General features: G+C 35.6%; 1 pseudogene across 1 annotated transcript; it reads right to left on the bottom strand.

Moving 5' to 3' along the window:
• Positions 1–1,673: 1,673 nt before the first annotated feature.
• LOC149781652 (glycolipid beta-1,4-mannosyltransferase egh pseudogene) lies at positions 1,674–19,982 on the bottom strand (annotated as a pseudogene). Its single transcript, XR_016414754.1, has 2 exons — positions 19,875–19,982; positions 1,674–6,301 (listed from the first exon to the last, which is right to left on the bottom strand). The product of XR_016414754.1 is annotated as a glycolipid beta-1,4-mannosyltransferase egh pseudogene (transcript).
• Positions 19,983–21,381: the final 1,399 nt, after the last annotated feature.

Genomic DNA, 21,381 nt, shown 5'->3' with positions numbered 1-21,381 from the left:
AACATGTAAGAGAGAGAGAGAGAGAGAGAGAGAGAGAGAGAGTTCTAGTTCTGATTTATATACCCCTTTGGAGACAAATAATAACTCTCCAACATGTCTAATATACACGATGAAGATTATATATGGATTCTCTTGATACGGTTTCTCCTGTTGGATCTAGGGAAGCCCCTCTATTTGAAATATAATTCGTAAATTTAGCAATTATTCATGTCCCTTTAAATCTTTTCCACGTGGAATCATGAAAAGAACAGCATTTAGGTTCACATGCATCAAAGTGTTTAGTGTAATATTACTGTCAAGTTGAAACGAGTAGCCGATGAAATAGCGTGGATCCGAACTGGGATTGAAGGAGGGAAGTTTGTCATGGGTTTAAAAATATTTGGCGTATGCATGATCTCTGTACTATATCAATACGTGGAAAAATATATTTTAAGGTTTTGTGATTCTGCAAGATAATGTTGGAAAGAAGGCATAAAGCATGGACGAGGGGTGGGGTGAATGCAGATTGTTGGAGGAACGGGAGCTCTCAAAAAGCCATGTAATTTATTTGAGGAAATAATTATCATTTACGATTTACAATATCATACTTATTCCTTACTTACAGATAATTTTACTGAAATAAAGATTGAATTCTAAAAACATTGCATATTTTCAGAATATAGAGTTTTGTGTGAACCTGACTTTGGTCATTTTCTTAAGTTATAGTAAGTTGTTTACTGATGTATAGGTTCAAGGTCTTGCCTTGTTTACAAACTTAAAATGTTCCGGACAAGACATTTTGACGCACAACATGGACATTTTATTGTGTCTTAGGTCTTGTGAAATTAGTATAAAAGAATGAGGTAATGTTTTGTTTATATATGAATCTAAAGGAATCATTTACTTAAATTATTTATTGGAATTACAAAGTGCTCAATGATTTATTGTACTAAAATCCTATTTTATGAATAATGTGAATTCATTCAAAACATTCTGGATTATATCATCGGGATACATCACGATTCGTGGTACATCAACATATTAAAGATTAATGGTACATCAGCGCATTCAGTATTGGAATCAATTCCGAACACTCTATACTTTTGAACTTGTGGCAGAACATTAAGGATTATTTGGGTTTTAATTCACACTACTTTAAGTTCCTACTAAATTTTCACTTTTAATTTTTTAACTTAGAGGAATAAACAATTTGTTGATTTTAATAAACTTATCGGTTCCTCTTCTTTCTGTTCCTTTGTTTAAGACTGTTGCTGTTGTTGTTGTTGTTGTTGTTGTGGGGTTTAACGCCATTTTTCAGCGCACGATAGGCTATACATGGCGGCCAGTATTAATGGTGGAGAAAGAACCCAGGAAAACCTCAGAAAGAACCACCGACCCACGAGAAGCTACTGGCAAGCTTTCTCACATACCCACATTGGCTGAATCTGATACTCGAACCTGCGCAGACAGAGGTGAGATGGCAGTGATCCGTAACGGAGAGCGTTTTAGACCACTCGGCCTGTTTAAGATCATAGAGTCGTAACAATACATCATTACATACATACATACATACGTACGTACGTACGTGCGTGCGTGCGTGCGTACGTACATATATACATACATACGTGTTCATCTGCACAAACGAAGATCGTATTACTTTCAGCATACTTTAAATGGGCGACACAAAAAGTAACAAACATTCATTTATTTTATTCTTAATTAATTTCAATATTTCCCACAAAAAATACCTTACGATTAGAATAATGACTTGAACATATACACTGTACAAAGAGAGATAGAGAAGGTACCAAAGTTATATATATATATATATATATATATATATATATATATATATATATATATATATATATATATATATATATAATTGTACGTCAGGTTTTAGCATTTTAGTTTATTAATTTGCTCAGTATTTGATTTATTACACGTTGAAATAATGGTTTCTAAACGGGGTCATATACCAAATAAAGCAGATATTGTTGTGACAGATATATTATTATTGTATTCACCTGTTACAGATGTGAAAGATGAAATCAACCTGATTAAAATCGACTTTGCGTGCATTTGTGTGTGTGTGTGTGTATATATATATATATATATATATATATATATATATATATATATATATATATATATATATACATTACGCACAATTCTGAATATTTTTTCTTTTGTTCCTTTTTTTTTAATCTTTATTGGTTTAAGACACCAATTATAGCCCGCCGTTTAATTTCCAGGCATAATTATTCATCATCGCAATTATAAGATACAAATGTATGATTACTTGCCATGTCCATTTTATCTCTAACAGATAAAATAACAATTGTTTATTTGTATCTAAGGGGAAAAAAATCATAATATAAGCAGCAAGACATATTCATTCGTTTCTGGAAATAGATGTAAATTAGCAATTAATCCCTAATGAAATAATGATTGTTTTAGGTAGTTCTGTGAGAAAGTCAAAACGATGCCCCTGCGACCCATCCTTAGTTTGATATTGCAAACGTTTCCATACAGACTGACTTTACCATTACCTATATCAGAAAAGCGACAATATGATTAACGCTTTAATCTCTTGTATGGTTCAATGGACTTAATGGCGTGGCATGTAGATGGAACGAGAAAATTAACCGAATGAGCTGGAATACATCATGCAGTGATTGATACTTGACTTTTTTATGTGATTAGTGCCCCCCTGTCGTTCTTTCAACAACACATCGGAGAACGAGCTGAAGGCAGACCACACTCCAACAAACAAGCACAAAGTGGTGAATGACGTTTATCCGTGTGCGATCAATAAACCAGGCTGATGATAAATGCGACTTGTGAAATAACGGCAATATTCTAAATAATGCTTTTCAATGACGGTATTGTTAACGGTCGAAACCAAAAGCATTTCATCTTTTCAATTTTTTTAGAGCGAGACCTAAAAGTCTAGCATAGCATACGACTACTTAAGGTATCGAGTTACTCAGCCACTATTGGTTTTTAGATTCTTATGGGCAGGAGATCAAGGGAGGTGATTTCGTAAATTGCATTCAAAGAAAATTAATGTTATTTGGACGAATACTATTCACAACTTCCGATATGCAATGTAAAATTATATATCAGTTTCATACTGGTGTTCGTAGTTCAAGTTGTCTTGATGCTTGTATTTGTTTCGTATTTCATAGTCATATATAAATTAAGTTTTGCAACATCCTTTGAATTACATGGTCTGAAAAAGGCAAAACAATAGTATATATAATTTGTATTACTTGTCCCATTTGTATCATAGAGGAAATCAATGGTGTATTAATTGCCGGATTCAATTTGTTGGCTCATCGATATGGTGAAACATCTAGGTTGCAGTTTGCAATATACGAGATAAATATTTGTGTCAGACTCATGCAGACATTTTGTAATTTGTTCGGTTGTGAAACAGCTTAGATCGAACAGTATATGCAAACAAATTTCGTTGATGTCCAAAATAAGCTAACACACACACACACATGCAAAAATTAAACATTCCAAAACGTTTCCAGCCTCATTACCCTGACTCTAATAACACGTACTTTTATGATGTGATTTGCATTATACTTGTATCATTGTCATATTTACTAATGGTATTATTTCCCCAGAGATATAAAGACATGGAGCGAACAAATACCTACAAATACGCACATGTCAAGAGGAATAATTAATATATGTATTTCTCTTCTCTTGAGGAAACACAACACTTTAAAATGACTGTGTGTAATAATGCCCTTAAAAAGAAACAATAAAACTGCCATCTCTTCGATCCACTATCATTACAATTGTAACATTTTTTCAATATTTCTTTTTGTACAGAATTGGATGGATCTTTCCTTCAGTTTTAATCAGTTTTGTATTTTCTTTTTAAAACACCCATATGCATCAGAGTATCCTTGCCATAGAGACTCAAAAGTTATCAATAACAGCAGCATGTATACGCCTGTTACCATGGAGTCTCAAAGTTATCAATAACAGCAATATGTATACGCCTGTTACCATGGAGTCTCAAAGTTATCAATAACATCAAAATATATACGCCTGTTACCATGGAGTCTCAAAGTTATCAATAACAGCAATATGTATGCGCCTGTTGTCATGGAGTCTCAAAGTTATCAATAACAGCAATATGTATACGCCTGTTACCATGGATTCTCAAAGTTATCAATAACATCAATATGTATAACGCCTGTTGCCATGGCGTCTCAACATTATCAATAACATCAATATGTACCCACATTAAGGACATATTTAATATAAATATTATTAAAAAAATAACATGCTAACAACTTTAGATGAAATGTGACCCAGTACTTGGTCGGATCAACGGTCCTATCTCTTTTATGGTTTCAACATCCATTCCAAATAATTGTGTCACACTATACGGATAGACCAGCAGTATCGAAATATTGTTGATGAAGAAATTCTGGAGTATCGAGAACACAACCGGCATCTTTAGACCAGCAGTTTAGAAAAAGTGTTGATGAACAACTTCTTGGAATATCGAGATCACACCTGTCTTCTTCAATCTATTTTAGCAATAACAAAAAACAAACTCTCACCTACAAAAGTAGATGACAATAGAGTATTTTCAAATTCTCAAGATCGTGTAGCTGCCGAAGACACGTATATACAGACACCGTTAAATGATAAAAACGACATTACCATGTCAACATCACTGACCCCTGCGCAATATATTACTTCAGTCATATAGTAACGCTAGTAATATCCTACTAGTTTTAAATATTCGTTAGTATGTAACAAATTCCAATGCACTCATCGCCGCATACTAAACTATGGAGTCATTAGTTTTGGGGTAAGATGAAGAAGGGTTCACTTCCTTTTTGACAATATGAAAACCGCCAGAATTGCGTGTAAACACACCATACAGCGACGCCGCAGCGTCGAGACAGGCGGCCAAGGGAATAGTTATCACGGTCCATAGGATGATCAGAACCTTACGGAATAGTCCGTATTTCCGTATGCTGATTGACTTTATGCTGCCAAAAATGAAGAGAAAGAACACCAATCCACCCATACTTCCGGCAGTAACGTTAAGAATGAAAGGCATTGGGATGGGGAGAGCAAATGAAGTTGGAAAGTTCAGAATGTTTCCAAACAATAACAACCATCCAAGATCGGTGGGAATCATGCATATTTTACACTTGAGTGGAATTTCAGAGCTCAAAAGCGTGTACATGTGACCAACAAACCATCGCTTCCTCTGTTTAATGTAATCCCCGAGAGAAAACGGACTCTTTTCCCACATTTCCCCTTCGACAAAATTAAACTTGTATCCAAGTTTCCACGCCGTCAGAGCAAAAAATACATCTTCAGCAATGCTTCCACGGGGTCCGAAATCGAAACCAATTTTCTTCTCCACGGACTCCTTGACGATGATATAAGAGCCTTTGAATCCAAAAGCTGGACAATTTAGCTTTTTGAAGCAAAATCTCATCATTCCTAAGTCCACAGATACCCGGACACTATCCGCTAGGGTTGTCCACCAGTTGACGACCTCTTCATTTGCGTATGTGATGACTCCCTGCCCCACCAAACCCAGCTCCTGGCTAGCAAAGTTTGCTAGCCCAATCAAAGACCCCTCGGTCAGAACTGTCTCCTCGTCCAGGTGTACAATCCAATCATCGTCTGACAAAATGTTGACATCACTCTCTAGACAATATTGGAGCGCTCGTGCCTTGAATAGAGAATTGTTACGCGTGACATATGTCGCAGGAACCACCAGCTCGCGTATCAAGGCAGACTTAGGAAGATTTAGAGAGTTATCTGTGACCACTTCGAACTTGAAATTTTCTAACCCCACTTTGTAGCAAACCTCAATGTTCCTCTGTACGTTAGATTTTACAAGGTCGGGAAAAAGACCGCGTGTCACAACCCGAAAACATAAAAATGGTATTTTAGTTTTGGGTACTTGAAGTTTTGGTCCTATCGGCCAGAGATTCATTGTGACCAATCCGAGAATATTCGTAACCGCGAAAGGAACAGAGAGGTAGGGTATTGAACGCAGAATATACAGAAGGACACATGCTGTGTAACCGTACCACTCCACCGGGGTCAAATGACTCTGATCTCCAGTCGTGCCGAACACCCAGTTGACGAAGACTATGCAGATGATGAGTAAAATGATACTGAGCACGTGCTGGAAGATGGACAGGACGTGCTGTATGGCGGTGTGTTCTGCTACAGCTCTCAGCCTCTGTAGCGTGGAGGGGCCCGCAGCTCGCAAGATGGACACATTAGCTCCGCCGCTGTGCATTCTGGTGTAAGTTCACTATGAAAATAGATTTAAAAAGTTGTATTAAATCATTGACTTCACTGTATATAATGGAATCTTGTAAATTCATTGACCCACGGAAACAAAATTTTAGCTAATTTCTGATTGTTAATATATTTGTTTTGGTGATATATGACATCAGATATTGTGACTTAGATATGCAATGATCTAATTTGGGAAAATTTAATACTTTCTGCCTATAGTTTGAGTTACACTGGTAACTAACCAAAAACTTAGTAGAAGCAGTTGATCGTATGTGACGAATGTCGCTAAGGCCTTAATTATATATCATCAGACACGTTATGTGACCCTGATATTTGAGCCTTCAGATGTGTTACATTTTCTCTTGCAAAATAATATGGAAAATCCAACAAGGAAATAGGAGATCTAGATAGTGATTAACACGTTCAACAATTTAATAACGAGACTCGGAATAATGCTTTGACTTTCTGCCGTTGACCTTTAGATCCATAATCATAAAGTTTGTTTTATATACATATGAGAAACTGAGTACAGCGACTGATGATAATGTTTCATCCTTTGACCCTTTGGATCGCAATCTTCAAGGAAATGCCCTGTATACCTTTAAGTATACGACTGCATCTGAACCATGGAAACACGAGATGAGGGCACATCCCAAAAATGTATACTGCAAACTCCACTTTTAACCTTTTGACCCCCGAATCCCTGAATATATCCAATTTTCTGAGCTAAACATATGCGCAGCATCTAATGGAAATTCATCGGAACAATCCAACTGGAAGCAATTTTCAACTGGACACAGTTCCGAGTTGTATAGTCAGTTTGGACAAGAAGCCGCTTGTTGATGTTATGCAGAGGAAGAAAATAGCTGAAAAGTAACTCCCCAAAAGCATTTTCTTAATCCGAGTGAGGTTTCACAAACGTATCCTTTCAAAAATATTCTGGAATATTCACAATAAAATATGTGTAGCTTATCGTATATCTGGAAAATGCACTGCTAAATATGTGGAGCTCATCGTATATCTGGAAAATGCACTGCTAAATATGTGGAGCTCATCGTATATCTGGAAAATACACTGCTAAATATGTGGAGCTTATCGTATATCTGGAAAATGCACTGCTAAATATGTGGAGCTTATCGTATATCTGGAAAATACACTGCTAAATATGTGTAGCTTATCGTATATCTGGAAAATGCACTGCTAAATATGTGGAGCTTGTTGTATGTTGTTTGCTACCTCCCTTCTAATTTAGCAGATGTCCAAAAACATGCGTTATATCCATCCTAAGTTATTTGTCCATGATAGTACAATGCAAACGACATAGCCTGACTTTTCCCAAGGATTTTGATACTTTTTAGCCATTTTACAAGATGTGCCAGAAATAATAAATATTGAAAACTTGCAAAATCTTTCAGAGTTAATAAATTGCCGAAACATTGGGAGAGGCAATGCTTGAACTCCTAATGACAGATTGTTTAAACCCTTTGAAACTTGAGCTGGATTTGTTCAGCTGCTCCGTTGGGGTGAATTGTGTGATAATTGTTTGTGATTATTATGGCAGTCTTGACTCTGTTATGCCAGGATACTATTCCTAGATATGTACTGTAATAATACTACGGTGTTTTGTTTTTTGTTTTTTTTTTTAAGGCGAACTACTGAGCAATTAAGACGACAAAGCGGTTTTAGCAAACCCAATCATCTGACAAGCTATGCACAAAAGCATTCATTATTCTCCACTGAAATATGACAGCGGTCTACACAGCATAAAGAGCCATCAGTTCATTCATGAAGTATCACTGTAAAGGAATTTCGTCAATTTGTACAATAACAGTTACTTCTGTGGATGATTTGTACCAGTTGTAAGAGACTTAGTAATTATACGGAAAGAAAAATTATATGACTAGGCTATTGAGACTCTATGGTTTTAAACTACGTAACAGAAAAGAGCGAAAACCAACAAGTTTTGTACAATACAACAAATAATTTATTTCCCGAGAATAGAATGAGAAAAGTTAAAACATCACTTACAGTATTGTGAATTAAATCCCACATAGTCCTAAATGTTCTATCACAAGTCCAAATGTATACTACTTCAATTAAATTCCAGTGGAGTTCTAAATAAATTTCGATATTGAATGTGTTGATGTGCCTGTAGTTTCGAACGTGCCAGTGATCTATAATATGATGATGTGCTGACGTCTTATGAAGAATCACAATAATATGATCCAAAATGTCCTTGATCGAATTTACTATAATTCCAAATTAATGTTTTAGTCCAAGAATATAAGTGAGCACGTTATAATTCCAGTTAATAGTAATTTGAATAAATAAATCCACCCAAATAAAAAAAATTGAAAACAACAATAAGACTGATTCTGCTTTTGATGTTAAAGCAAGAATTAATTACCCTAATATAATTAAGTTTATATACCCTTCAACTTGACCTAGGTCGCAATTACCGTTTTCTAGAAATACTCCGACAACCTAGGGGGAGTTCTTCATATAATATGGACTTATGAGAGAGTGACAGGTGTAAAGTAAAGTTGTTTGCATACGCAGCATGCACATTGAAGAAAATCTTGGAATACCTCTATGTTACTTTCATGTGCTATAGCTGAAATGTATTTCGATATCGTAATTGTGGAAATTGTACATGTTCTAAGCAAGCATCTAACTAAAATTACTGCTCTCATGTGCTTAAAAGTTCACCTGAATAAATCTAAACTACACTACTTTTAGCAGTTATTGAAAAAACGAAATCGATTTTTCCGGACTGGACAATACAAGCTTCTGAAAGTACAATGTGTGTGTGTGTGTGTGTGTGTGTGTGTGTGTGTGTGTGTGCTTTAGAGTTTTTACTTATTTTTAACAATTTTTCAGTCTTGTCGCTACGCTGTCTACGTTCAGAATGTACCTTTAACTCAAACTGATGTAAACATGTTTACAGTTAATGATGATCTGAAAATTTAATCTATGCTTATAAAAATATAAAGATTGTAAAAAATAAAAATAAAAATAAAACAAAACATAACATGTGCTTATTGAGAAAAGACAACAAACAATGCAAGTAAATATACATAACATCCGTCCTAATAAAAAAAAGGATAGATTTATACAATAAAGCTTTCTTTTAAATACTGGTCAAATATAGATATCATTAAAATTACATAAGATTAAGTCTTATGAATCACACAAAATATACATGAAGCAATATAATACTTTTATACACGTTTAAGTGCATATGGAATTAGATTGTCTTTCCCCTTGATGTCAATATTGTATTCGTGCAACATCAAACTCCACGCTGATAATCTATGTGTTTTTTTTAATTATCTTCCTAATGATAACAAAGGAGGTGTGATCACTGAATACTTTAACTCAGGGGTGGGCAAACTATCCCAAAGCTATTGACATAGTTTAGTGCTCTCCCAAAAGTTTCACACATATTATAATACTGTCCGAAAGTTTTAGACATAGTGTAGTAATATGTCCAATATTTAGACATAGTATAAAGCTGTCCCGAAGTTGTAGACGTTGTTTAGTACTGTCACATAGTTTTAGACATAGAGTACTACACAAAATTTAGACATATACTAGTATTATCCCAGGTTTTAGATATAATATAGTACTGACAAACAGTTTTAGACATAGCATTATACTGTCGCAAAGGTTTAGACTGTCGCAAACGTCGGACATAGAAATAGTTGTTGTTGTTGTTGTTGTAGAGTTTAACGCTATTTTTGAGCACAAGATAGGCTATACATGGCGGCTAGTATAAATGGTGCAAGAAGAACCCGGGAAAATCCCAGAAAGAACCACCGACCCACAAGAAGCTACTGGTAAGCTTTCTCACATACCCACATTGGCCGAACCCGAGACTCGAACCCACGCAGACAGAGGTGAGATGGGAATGATCCACTTGGCCACTCGCCCCCTCCCCCGAAAAAGTACTATCTCAAACGTTTTGACATAGTTTAGTACTATCCCAAAGTTTTAGACATAGGATAGTACCATCCAACGTTTTAGACATCAAATAGTACTATTCTAAACTTTTAGACATAGTATCGTTCTATCCCAAAATCTTCAGACAGAGTATAATACGTTAGGTATAGTTTAGTACTATCTTAAGACATAGTGCAAGACTATCACAAGTTTTAAACATAATATAATAATGTACAAACGTTTCAGACATAATATATTACTGTCCAAAAGTTTAAGACATACTATATTACTGTCTAAACGCTTCAGATATGATATATGGCTGTCTAAACCTTTTAGACAAACTATGTTACTGTCCCAAAGTTTTACACATGTAAATTGGAGTCACAGTATAGTACTATTCAAACGTTTTAGACACACTATATTACTATCCGAATGTTTAAGGTATTAAAGGTACTATCCAAAAGTTTTAGACACAATATATTACTATCCGAAAGTTTAAGGTATTAAAGGTACTATCCAAAAGTTTCAGCCATAGTAGAGTCATATCTCCACGTTTTAGACATATTATCCTACTGTCAGAAAGATTCAGCCATAGTATAGCCCTGTAGCACAGTTTTAGACGTAGTATAATTCAGGATGTAAAACTGTAAGTATATTTTATTTTGCCATTCTTATCACCACATAAAGAATACACTATATTCCTTGTCAGTTGTATGTTATTTGTAAGGACATGATCGTCCGTCTTTTATATAATGTAGCTAGCCTAAATCCGTAACATTGTATCAACGCGGAATGTGCCAAAACAGCTGGGTTTTTTGTGTGTGTACAGTCTACGAAACATGTTTTAGTTCATTCAGAAACAAATTTAAATAACCACAACGTAAAGAGCCTCTTACGCGAGTGTATATGATTTGTTTACAAATCAAAAGTGCTGGTGTCTGCGTCTTTGCTTGTTTACAATAGAAAGTAGTTCCTTTATTCACGTGAATTCTATATGTGTATTGTCGCGAACATTCAGTATCGGGGAATACTGAACGATTCCGACAATGTAAAGTTAACGGGGGAAAAAATGAGCATATAATAAAGTACTGTTCGAAACTTTTAGACATTGTATACTACTGTAACAATGGTTTAGACATAGCATAATCTTGTCTCAAATTTCAGACACAGAATAGTACTATCAAAAAGGTTTAGACATAGTTTGTACTATCCCAAGGTTTAAGTCATAAACTATTAATATTCCAAAGATTTTGCAATAGTATCGTACTATTCAACGTTTTAGGCATAAAATAGTACTATTCCAAACTTTTAGACGTAAAATAGTACTATCCCAAAGTTTTAGACATAAAATAGTACTATCCCAAAGTTGTAGGCAAACAATAATACTATCCCAAAGTTTTAGACATAGTATAGCGCTATCCTAAAGTTTGGACATGGTATAGTGCTATCCCAAAGTTTTGGACATAAAATAATACTATCCCAAAGTTTTAGACATAGTATAGCACTATCCCAATTTTTTTAGAGTATAATACTATCCCATAATTGGAAGCATGGTATAATAGTATCTCAAAGTTTTAAACATAGTCTCAAATTTCAAATGATTACAGCAACTAGTATATAGATCTGTGACTTTGCAGGACCTGACCATAAATGTAATGGTTGAAGACACTTCATGACTTCAAACATAAACGTTATCGTTGAAATGACTGCATGACTTTACAAGACCTTAACATAAATGTAATTGTCGAATACACCGCATGACTTTACAAGATAAACGTAATTGTTTAAGACACCACATGACTTTACATGATAGACGTAATTGTTAAAGACACCACCTCACCTGACCTTACAAGACCTCAACATAAACGCGATTGTTGAGAGCACCGTTGCTGAAACGTTACATGTTTGTCTCTATTAATAGTCGAGAGCAACCTATTTACGTATGCATGTCTGACTGGAAATTATATCTTGATTTAGACTAAAAAATATATTACCAGTTAATGTTAGTATACTGCCTTTAGCAACATCACACCTTATTGTTTTTGGCGATTTATAATGTTGCCATGAAATGCAGCCGAAAAGAATAACATCGGCAAAGAAGCCAACTCAAAGATGACGTTTCAACGTCAGCACGCATTTAGTGGTAATATGCCATATTTATCTGGTACGTAGTAGTACTTATAAGGTCCATTTATAGACCTTTTAAACTGTGTGCATCTTCTCTAATCGGCATTCTTGCGGAAAATCAGGTTTTTTATTGTTTGGGTCGAGATTTATTGACATGAGTGGGAATCATTTTATTCATCAATACATTTTCTAGTATCACTGAACAATTGGTATTGTAATATATCAATTCAGGAGCAGTCTTTATTGATATCATATAGTACTTCGTGTGGAACTGTAAATGCGTTTACAACAAAGGTAACAAAAGGCGTGTCCTGGTGTATTGTATTGGATGGGTTAAGCAAATAACGTGCAATTTATTTATCAAATTCTAAGGGGAAAAATTTCACAATATTATATTTCAAAATCTTAAGACCTGGTTTCAATACATTATGTGACTGATATGACTTTCTAGTATGAAAGGCGTACTTTTTCCATTGAAGGAGAAATATATTTGGTACACATGTATGAACTGGATCAAAGCAAGTAATAACATAACTTAATACATTCACATATGTTTTCGAGAATCTGCCACAATGAATAGCGGAACAAGTTGTCGCGCATGGAATTAGTTTCGTGCTGTAAATAATACATTGGGTATTATTATTATTATTATTGATTCACAGTACCCGACAAATTTAACTTTTGTTCTCTTTCTAGTCACCAGTGCTCAACGGTAAGGTCAGATCTCTCTCTTGTATTTTGCTAGTCCTTAGTATGTATGTTACGGATCTTGCAATGACGCATACGTGAATTGCTAATTCACCTAAGTCTGAAAGATTTCACCTTGACAATCACGTCAATATTGAACATTGTCGGAAATACATATGTTGTCTGATTCTACCATGAAGAGTCCTTACAACTAAAACATAAAATTTAAGAAAAGGCAGTATAAAATATGAATCACGGTGACCTATATTGTGTGATGTGGGTGCTTTATGCATCTAGATTCATTATATCACCAAGCTTAATGTTTTGATGTAAAATAGTATGCATACTGGGCGCATAAAACATGGTGTCATGATGAACCAAGCGCAAAAACTTAATGTACACTTATGTATAAGATCTAGCCCCCTTGGACACGTCCGTCTGTCTGCACTCTGGCTGAAAAGCCGTATTACGCTGTATCTTTATCTTCGTGAGTCTGTCGTTTTCAGGAAATATAACAGTGAGGCATTGTAGGTGTATTACACACACTCTACCCGCAAACAAACTCACATTCTATTACACAAGAGAGGTAATGTGCTTACAAGTTCGCTTTCGCGAAAGATATAGACATACTCAAGCATGAAACACATAGATTGGCAATAACTGAAAGTATCCTTCTGTTTCTAAGAAAATTGTGTGGCCATACAAACTGGTCAGTTACATTTTGGAGAAACACTGGACTTGACATCATCAAATGCAGCTGCCTTTTGCACATCCGGGTCCTACTGATGCTGTCTTAGTAGTAGAGATAGTTTTTGTCGCTGCTGCTAACACCAGTGCAGGATTTAGGTGTAGGTCTCTTTCTTTTAGGTTGTGCAATGGTATTTGATGCAGCTTTCTCAAGTGTTTTCAGTTTGTTTAAATGTCTTTCACACACTGATAGTTTTCTTTACAGTCTCCTCCATCTGTTCCCTGTTCAAAATTATCCTCATCTTGTCTTGTTGCTTTTTTCCGTCTTCTTCTTGTTGAACAAATGTGGCTTCTTCTTCTTGGCGTTGCAAATAAGTCTCTGACTCTTCCTTCTGTTTCTTATTGAAATCGTCATGGACCGGTCATGACGGGGAATGAGCTGAAGGCGGTACTTCCAGCAAAAGGTCTGGCGAACAAAAAAAGAAATCGCACAAAGCCAAATTGAAGTAATCTTCCTTTGGGTGAATACTTGCTACAGCAGCAGCAGCAGTTATCATGCCATTTCAACGAGTATACGAAGGACCCACTGCAGGCACGTGACAACACAAAGTTTTCGTTTCAGCAATGGTATGCTATACTTTAACACTTCAGCAATAGTATATCGTAGAAAGAATACAAGTATGCTACTTAGACATTAATAAGCAGTTTTCTTCCATAAAATATGTGCAACTGAAACAGTACAAGTCAGTTCTGAACTAACCTGCGGGCTACGGCAACTGTATAAGTCGATAATATTAGTTGCACATTTTTAATTAAAAAAAACAAGACCCAAAAGAGAACTTTTTTATTTCTGAAATGTGAATTTGTTTATCATGATAGAAAACACAACCTTTCTTTGAGGAAAGGGTTGCACTGTAATATTTTGCTTCCTAACCTATGTCGTTTTACTCTCTGTCTTGGAAATTAAAAGTAAGCGTGTGTGTGTGCGTGCGTGCGTGAGCGCCGTGATCGTAATAAACGGCGTTAAAGTCGCACTTTATGTCCGGGACTGTAATGGACTGATGGCGGTCAGTTAAATCCCGTTATAGCTTTGTAGAGCGTTGAACTCGTAATCCAAAGGTCGCGTGTTCAATACCGGCCACAGATCAATCCTGGTCGGGTGCCCGGTCATTCGTGGGTACTTAATCTGTTTATCTGTCTCAGTCGTCCTTATCTGAAAGATGGCATGACGTCATACACAGCTCTCGCGTATAAGATTTTAATTGGTTTTAACATCACTTTAAAAATCTGTATGGACTATATTATGCTTAGTGGTTTTAATGTCACTTTCATCAAACTTTATGGACTGTATTATATTGAGTAAATGGAACCAAGAGTTTTTGAAAAACACATGCTAACTTGGGCGGGTATCGAACTCAAGACCAATGGATTGCGAGTTCGATTATCTACTGACTGAGCTTCTGCTGCTTCCTTCCACTGTGTTCTAAATGTAATGCGAGTCCGACTGAGTAGTTGTATATTCAGTGTGTTCTAAATGTAATGCGAGTCCGACTGCGTAGTGATGTATTCAGCGTGTTCTAAATGTAATGCGAGTCCGACTGAGTAGTGATGTATTCAGTGTGCTCTAGATGTAATGCGAGTCCGACTGAGTAGTAATTTATTCAGTGTGTTCTAAATGTAATGCGAGTCCGACTGAGTAGTGATGTATTCAGTGTGTTTTAAATGTAATGCGAGTCCGACTGCGTAGTGATGTATTCAGCGTGTTCTAAATGTAATGCGAGTCCGACTGCGTAGTGATGTATTCAGCGTGTTCTAAATGTAATGCGAGTCCGACTGAGTAGTGATGTATTCAGTGTGCTCTAGATGTAATGCGAGTCCGACTGAGTAGTAATTTATTCAGTGTGTTCTAGATGTAATGCGAGTCCGACTGCGTAGTGATGCATTCAGCGTGTTCTAAATGTAATGCGAGTCCGACTGCGTGGTGATGTATCAGTGTGTTCTAAATGTAATGCGAGTCCGACTGCGTATTAATGTATTCAGTGTGTTCTAGATGTAATGCGAGTCCCACTGCGTAGTAATATATTCAGTGTGCTCTTAATTTAATGCGAGTCCGACTGAGTAGTAAAATTCACAGTGTTCTTAATTTAATGCGAGTCCGACTTAGTAGTAATGTTTTCAGTGTGTTCTTAATTTAATGCGAGTGCGACTGAGTAGTATTGCATTCAATGTTCTTAATTTAATGCGAATCCAACTGAGTAGTAAAATTCAGTGTTCTTAATTTAATGCGAGTCCGACTGAGTAGTAATATATTCACAGTGTTCTTAATTTAATGCGAGCCGGATTGATTAGTAATGTATTCAGCGTTCTTACTTTTATGCGAGTCTGACTGAGTAGTAATATATTTGGTGGTCTCAATTCAACTCGAGTCCGACTGAGTGGTAATGGCCGACTAATCTTGTTCCGTGATACCAGAGATACGGAACTTTTATGTTTGTATTAATGTATACTGAATTCAGATAGCCAGATAACCAGATGAAGTACCAGATTATAGATGTTTCATGACATGTTCAAAATATATCAGACATGACATCTAATTTGGAATGATTTGTAACTTTACACGAATTTTAGCTAAACAATTAGATTTGTCAGGTTTTCTCTGGGTTACTGAGTTTAAGTTGAGAATCTGGGTGTTTGATGGGGACGCACGCTGGGTTGTTATTTGAGATTTTTTTGTTAAAGTTGTTGGACCCTTTTAAGGCATGTGACTATATTGACTTTTTTTGTCGAGACAGATGAAGAGTTAGATCAACAGTATAGCTGCTCCCAAATCCATCCACCCACGTATGTAAACACATGAAGAGATGTCTTTAGTTACTTCGTTATGATAATATATTATGATAATATGTATGTTGGCCTGTATGTCTCTACCTTAACCATAATCTCACCTCTTTATCGATATGTATATACGTTTGTGTCGATACGTAAATATTGTACACACATCGTTTATATCAAAATACATTCAAGCTATTTCAAACTATAAATAATCAACCTTTGTTAAATTCGTTGGGTTGAACTTGCCTCAAAGTGACTCTCTTGACAAAAGAATATGAAGACCTGCTCTTAATATATGCATGTGTTACGCAATGCAGTATTGACCTGATACAACACTGAGCTCACATCAGGATATAGACAACATTGTTCCGCTGTTGCGTTGTTGCTGTGTTACAAGGTAATAAATATATACCACTGTAATAAGATAAGAAGATAAGATAAGATTTATTTTAGGTCGGCATGATCTCAAACAACACTAATGTAATAAGCTTTTTACTGACATTACATAATGAACAATACAGATTTAGACCAACGTTTGATTTACAGAACACACAATCACACCTCCAAGAACACACGACAAGGACATATGCTTAAAAAGAACACAATACAAGGGTTATATACTTAAAACGGGAGCTAAAAGTAGGGCACTTGACAGTACATAAGACAAGGACAAATGCTTTAAAAACGAACTAACAGTTGACAGTACGTAAGACAAGGACAGATGCTTTAAAAAGGAACTAACAGCTGACAGTACGTAAGACAAGGACAGATGCTTTAAAAAGGAACTAACAGCTGACAGTACGTAAGACAAGGACAGATGCTTTAAAAAGGAACTAACAGCTGACAGTACGTAAGACAAGGACAGATGCTTTAAAAAGAAACTAACAGCTGACAGTACGTAAGACAAGAACAGATGCGTAAAAAGGAACTAACAGCTGACAGTACGTAAGACAAGGACAGATGCGTAAAATGAATACAAGACAAGGACTAACACTTATGACAGAGCGCTGGACAGTGACAGATACTTAAAAGGAGCACAAAACAATGACAGATACTTAAATATAACACAAGACAAAGACATATACTTAAAAAGAAGGACCTAACAATAGGGTACCTGACAATACACACCACAAGGACAGATACTTAAAAAGGGGATAACCGTAGGGCACTTAACAGTACACAAGGACAAATAAAACAAAACGGTAACACAAATATTAGCTGTCGTCATCATGATAGGAGAGGAGTTCGGTGGGGGTGGAAGTAGGTGGGTGTGTATTATTTGCAGGTATTATATTTACATTCTTTACTATTCTAAGAAACAATGATCTAAATTAATTAAAATAGTATTGTTCTCTAAAGCAATTATGTAGGTCGTTCCACAGAATGGCAACTGCATATCTAACATGTTTCTGCCAAATTTTGAGAGTTTAATTCTAAAAATGAAGATATTTTAATATCTAAAACTGTATTTACTGTGTTTAAAACTTATTAAAATCATGCACAAATTAAAGAGCAATATTATTATGAATTATGAAAGTCTGTATGGCCATAGTGGACATCATCAGGGTCGGCATTTTTGCCATGAGTACGGTCTTATGAAGGTAGTTCTTGTTGTATGTATGTATATCGCATTGATTTTGGGCACTTCAACACAAAAGTGGCTATGTAGTGACAATCAAAGGTAAATATTTACGTGTAGCAGCACAGACAAGGCAGATGGTAGATTACTGTATTTGATGTTAAGAATAGCATGGAATAATTATAACTTTCATTATCTTTTTTTTCTCAAAATACACAGTATTGCAAATGCATGTAATTTGATCAGGAGCTGTACAAAATATCCATTATCCCTCATGTATATAACTTTATCAGAAACTGAAATCATAAAAGTAATTGACCCGCTTATAAGGACTGGTGGTACGTCCGGAAATCAAAGTGAACGGTGAAATTAAAGTTTGTTTCTAAATGTAACGGAACCTATGTTTGTTTGCTGGTTTTTATTTTGTTTCATGAAAAGAAAGTATAACATTTATGTGTATACCTTCGATCTATTAATTATACATCATTATGTGTTATAATGTACTGCTACAAAATACATGAGGTATTCTATTCTATAAAATGTCAATTATGATATATTATTTTACACATATCACATTAACGTTATACGATATATTATTTACAAATGTAAAAGACATCGTTTTAATTTAATTCGGATATTTGATTGATTGTACAAGATATCTGGTTCACCTCTGTTACAAATTATATATCTAAAAAAATTATTTTAAATCAGATATCTTCATAATAATGTAAATAAGCTATCGTATATACTTTATGAAATGTTTCTTAGGAGGGCGGATAAATGGTCAATTGGTTTACCTTGGTTATTTGGGCTAACCGATGATTAGGCAAACCTATGATTGTTGCCACAATAGTATTGCAATAAATAACGTTTTCACGAATTATTGCTTTAAAATACATGGTGTTAAATGTGATAGATGTAGAGATAATATACACTATAAGTTGTAAAGATGGGGTCCATCCATCCATCCATTCATTCATTCATTCATTCATTCATTCATTCATTCATTCATTCATTCAAGTCCACTTGTTGTAAATCAATGATAATAAAAAAAAAAAATATAGATGTATTTGCGTATTTTACACTCAGTTCTGATTCCAAGACTGGCTAGGCTTCAGCATTATATCTATCATCCGTTACTTACATCAGACAGAACGTAACTTCATAACTTCGCACCTTTTTCTTCTTCTTCTGTCCTTTCGAAATATTTCTGCTTATGTTCCTGAATTTTGTTTAGCTTTGCAATACTCCACCCACTCCACCACACAACTCAAACAAAATGTATTTAAAGAAATGTCCCATTGACATGTCATTGTTGTAAGATTCATGTAGAAAATCGTCCTTAAATAAAGGTAAGGAGCTCCTACGTGTAGGTTTCCTCCAACAGATCTGAAGCGTCAGAAATCATGTCATACTTTAGATGGAATTTTTACATGTCATTTTTGTACTCTATGTAGTCTTTGTTTTCATGAACACCCAAGCGCGTATGCGTATTGTTTTAGCAAAAATACATATTGTTTTAGTAAACCCGCCGTGTACTTCAGCTTACATGACTCACCTTACAATTTTCCTTAGGCTAAACCTAAAGCCACCCGGTTTGAATGGGAAAATATGAATCAACAGTACAAATACCCCAAACGGATGTTAATACTTCCATTATTGAGACAGTATCACATTTACATTAGTTGTATAATATAATATTTTAAAAGATATGAAAATAAAAACAACGTACCTTTGTCCCAAATGAGAACGTTGACCGTGTTAATCCGCTACAGCTCTACCCTGTGAATGCCCGTTATGGTATGTGTTTGCGCATGACTAGGTCGTAATTTTTCGTCATTATGTTATATACCTGATCTATCGCACGGTTCACGTGTAAGCTGTTGACAAACGTAGCTATGGTAAAACAAATATTAGAACTATCGACTGGAAAAATTATATTGCCCTGTCTGATGACACTAGTCAAATATGTATGAAGTTTGCTCAACAAGATTTTCAGAATAATTGATTTCTCTTTTAACTTAGAAAGCCAAAAGATAGCACACATTGTTACAAATTTAGTATTTAAAAAAACACATGGCATACATCAAAACTAGAAGAAGAAAAAAACACACCTCAAGGTTAACATACATCAAAACCAAGAAAGAATTTTATAAAAGGGCCAATAACGTCTACTCCAGGGTTAACATATTATTTCCAAAATGTGTATTTGTGACTGGTTATGTGCAAATAGTTCTGCCTGCTCGATAGCTAGTTTAGAGTCTTTAGCAGAAACAAACTGATAGATAAATTCGTCTGTCAAATAATGCTCCCCAACCACAGACAAGGACTGATAATGACCTGGCGCTGGATGGTCCCTAACCTCAGACAGAGACTGAACTTGAGCTGGCGCTCGATGGCCCCGTACCACAGGTATAAATTGAGCCTGAGCTGGCACTTGATGGTCCACAGCCACAGTCAGGGACTGGACTCGATGGTCCACAACCAGGGACTGTTCGATCGTCTCACACCAAAGGCAGGGATAAGCTCAAGCTGACGCTCGATGGTCCTGACTTTGCTGAAGTTACAGAAGGCAAAACAAGGTCACAAATTTCGTTTGACCTTTAACAGACACAGTAGGTGTGGATACAGGAATATCACATTGGTGTGGGTTGGGGCGTAAATAAATAAGCAAGTAGGTAGGGGCGGCGCACACTCCGTCCCATCCTCCTCTATATCATCCCATGCAAATAGGATTTTATTGCATCGTCATGTACACGTGCATAGTTAAAACAACCTAAACATTAAAAAACTCTTACCATACTATAAGATGTAAATTTTACTCATAGTCAAAACTGGCAGGAGTTTGTTTGTGAAAATGAATTTCCCTGTAGCTGAGAGAGAGAGAGAGAGAGAGAGAGAGAGAGAGAAGAACCAGAAGAAGAAGAAATGAAGAGTAAGGGATAATTCGGATGACATAATTTCAACGTATGACAAATGCGATAGTTGACGATAACATTATACGTTCTTGGAGTATATGAAACAAATTACAGGACATTCAACTCATAAATGAAGAAAGCGTCAACTTTCGTAAGCTTGAGAGCAGGAGGTTAAAAGCATGTTGAATCCAATCATATTTGATTCCTTCAAAAATGTACTTAATTTTTGGAAGTCTTGGTAATGTCTTCATTTTGTCATTTCAAACGACGGCACTCCAACGCAATTGATATACGCTTTGTCAGTTCATGAAAATACCAAGT

This window comes from Sinohyriopsis cumingii, chromosome 15 (genome assembly GCF_028554795.1).
Source record: "Sinohyriopsis cumingii isolate HCF-2022 chromosome 15, ASM2855479v2, whole genome shotgun sequence".
Taxonomy (NCBI): Eukaryota; Metazoa; Mollusca; class Bivalvia; order Unionida; family Unionidae; genus Sinohyriopsis; species Sinohyriopsis cumingii.
This window is presented reverse-complemented; position numbering and strand designations above follow the sequence as displayed.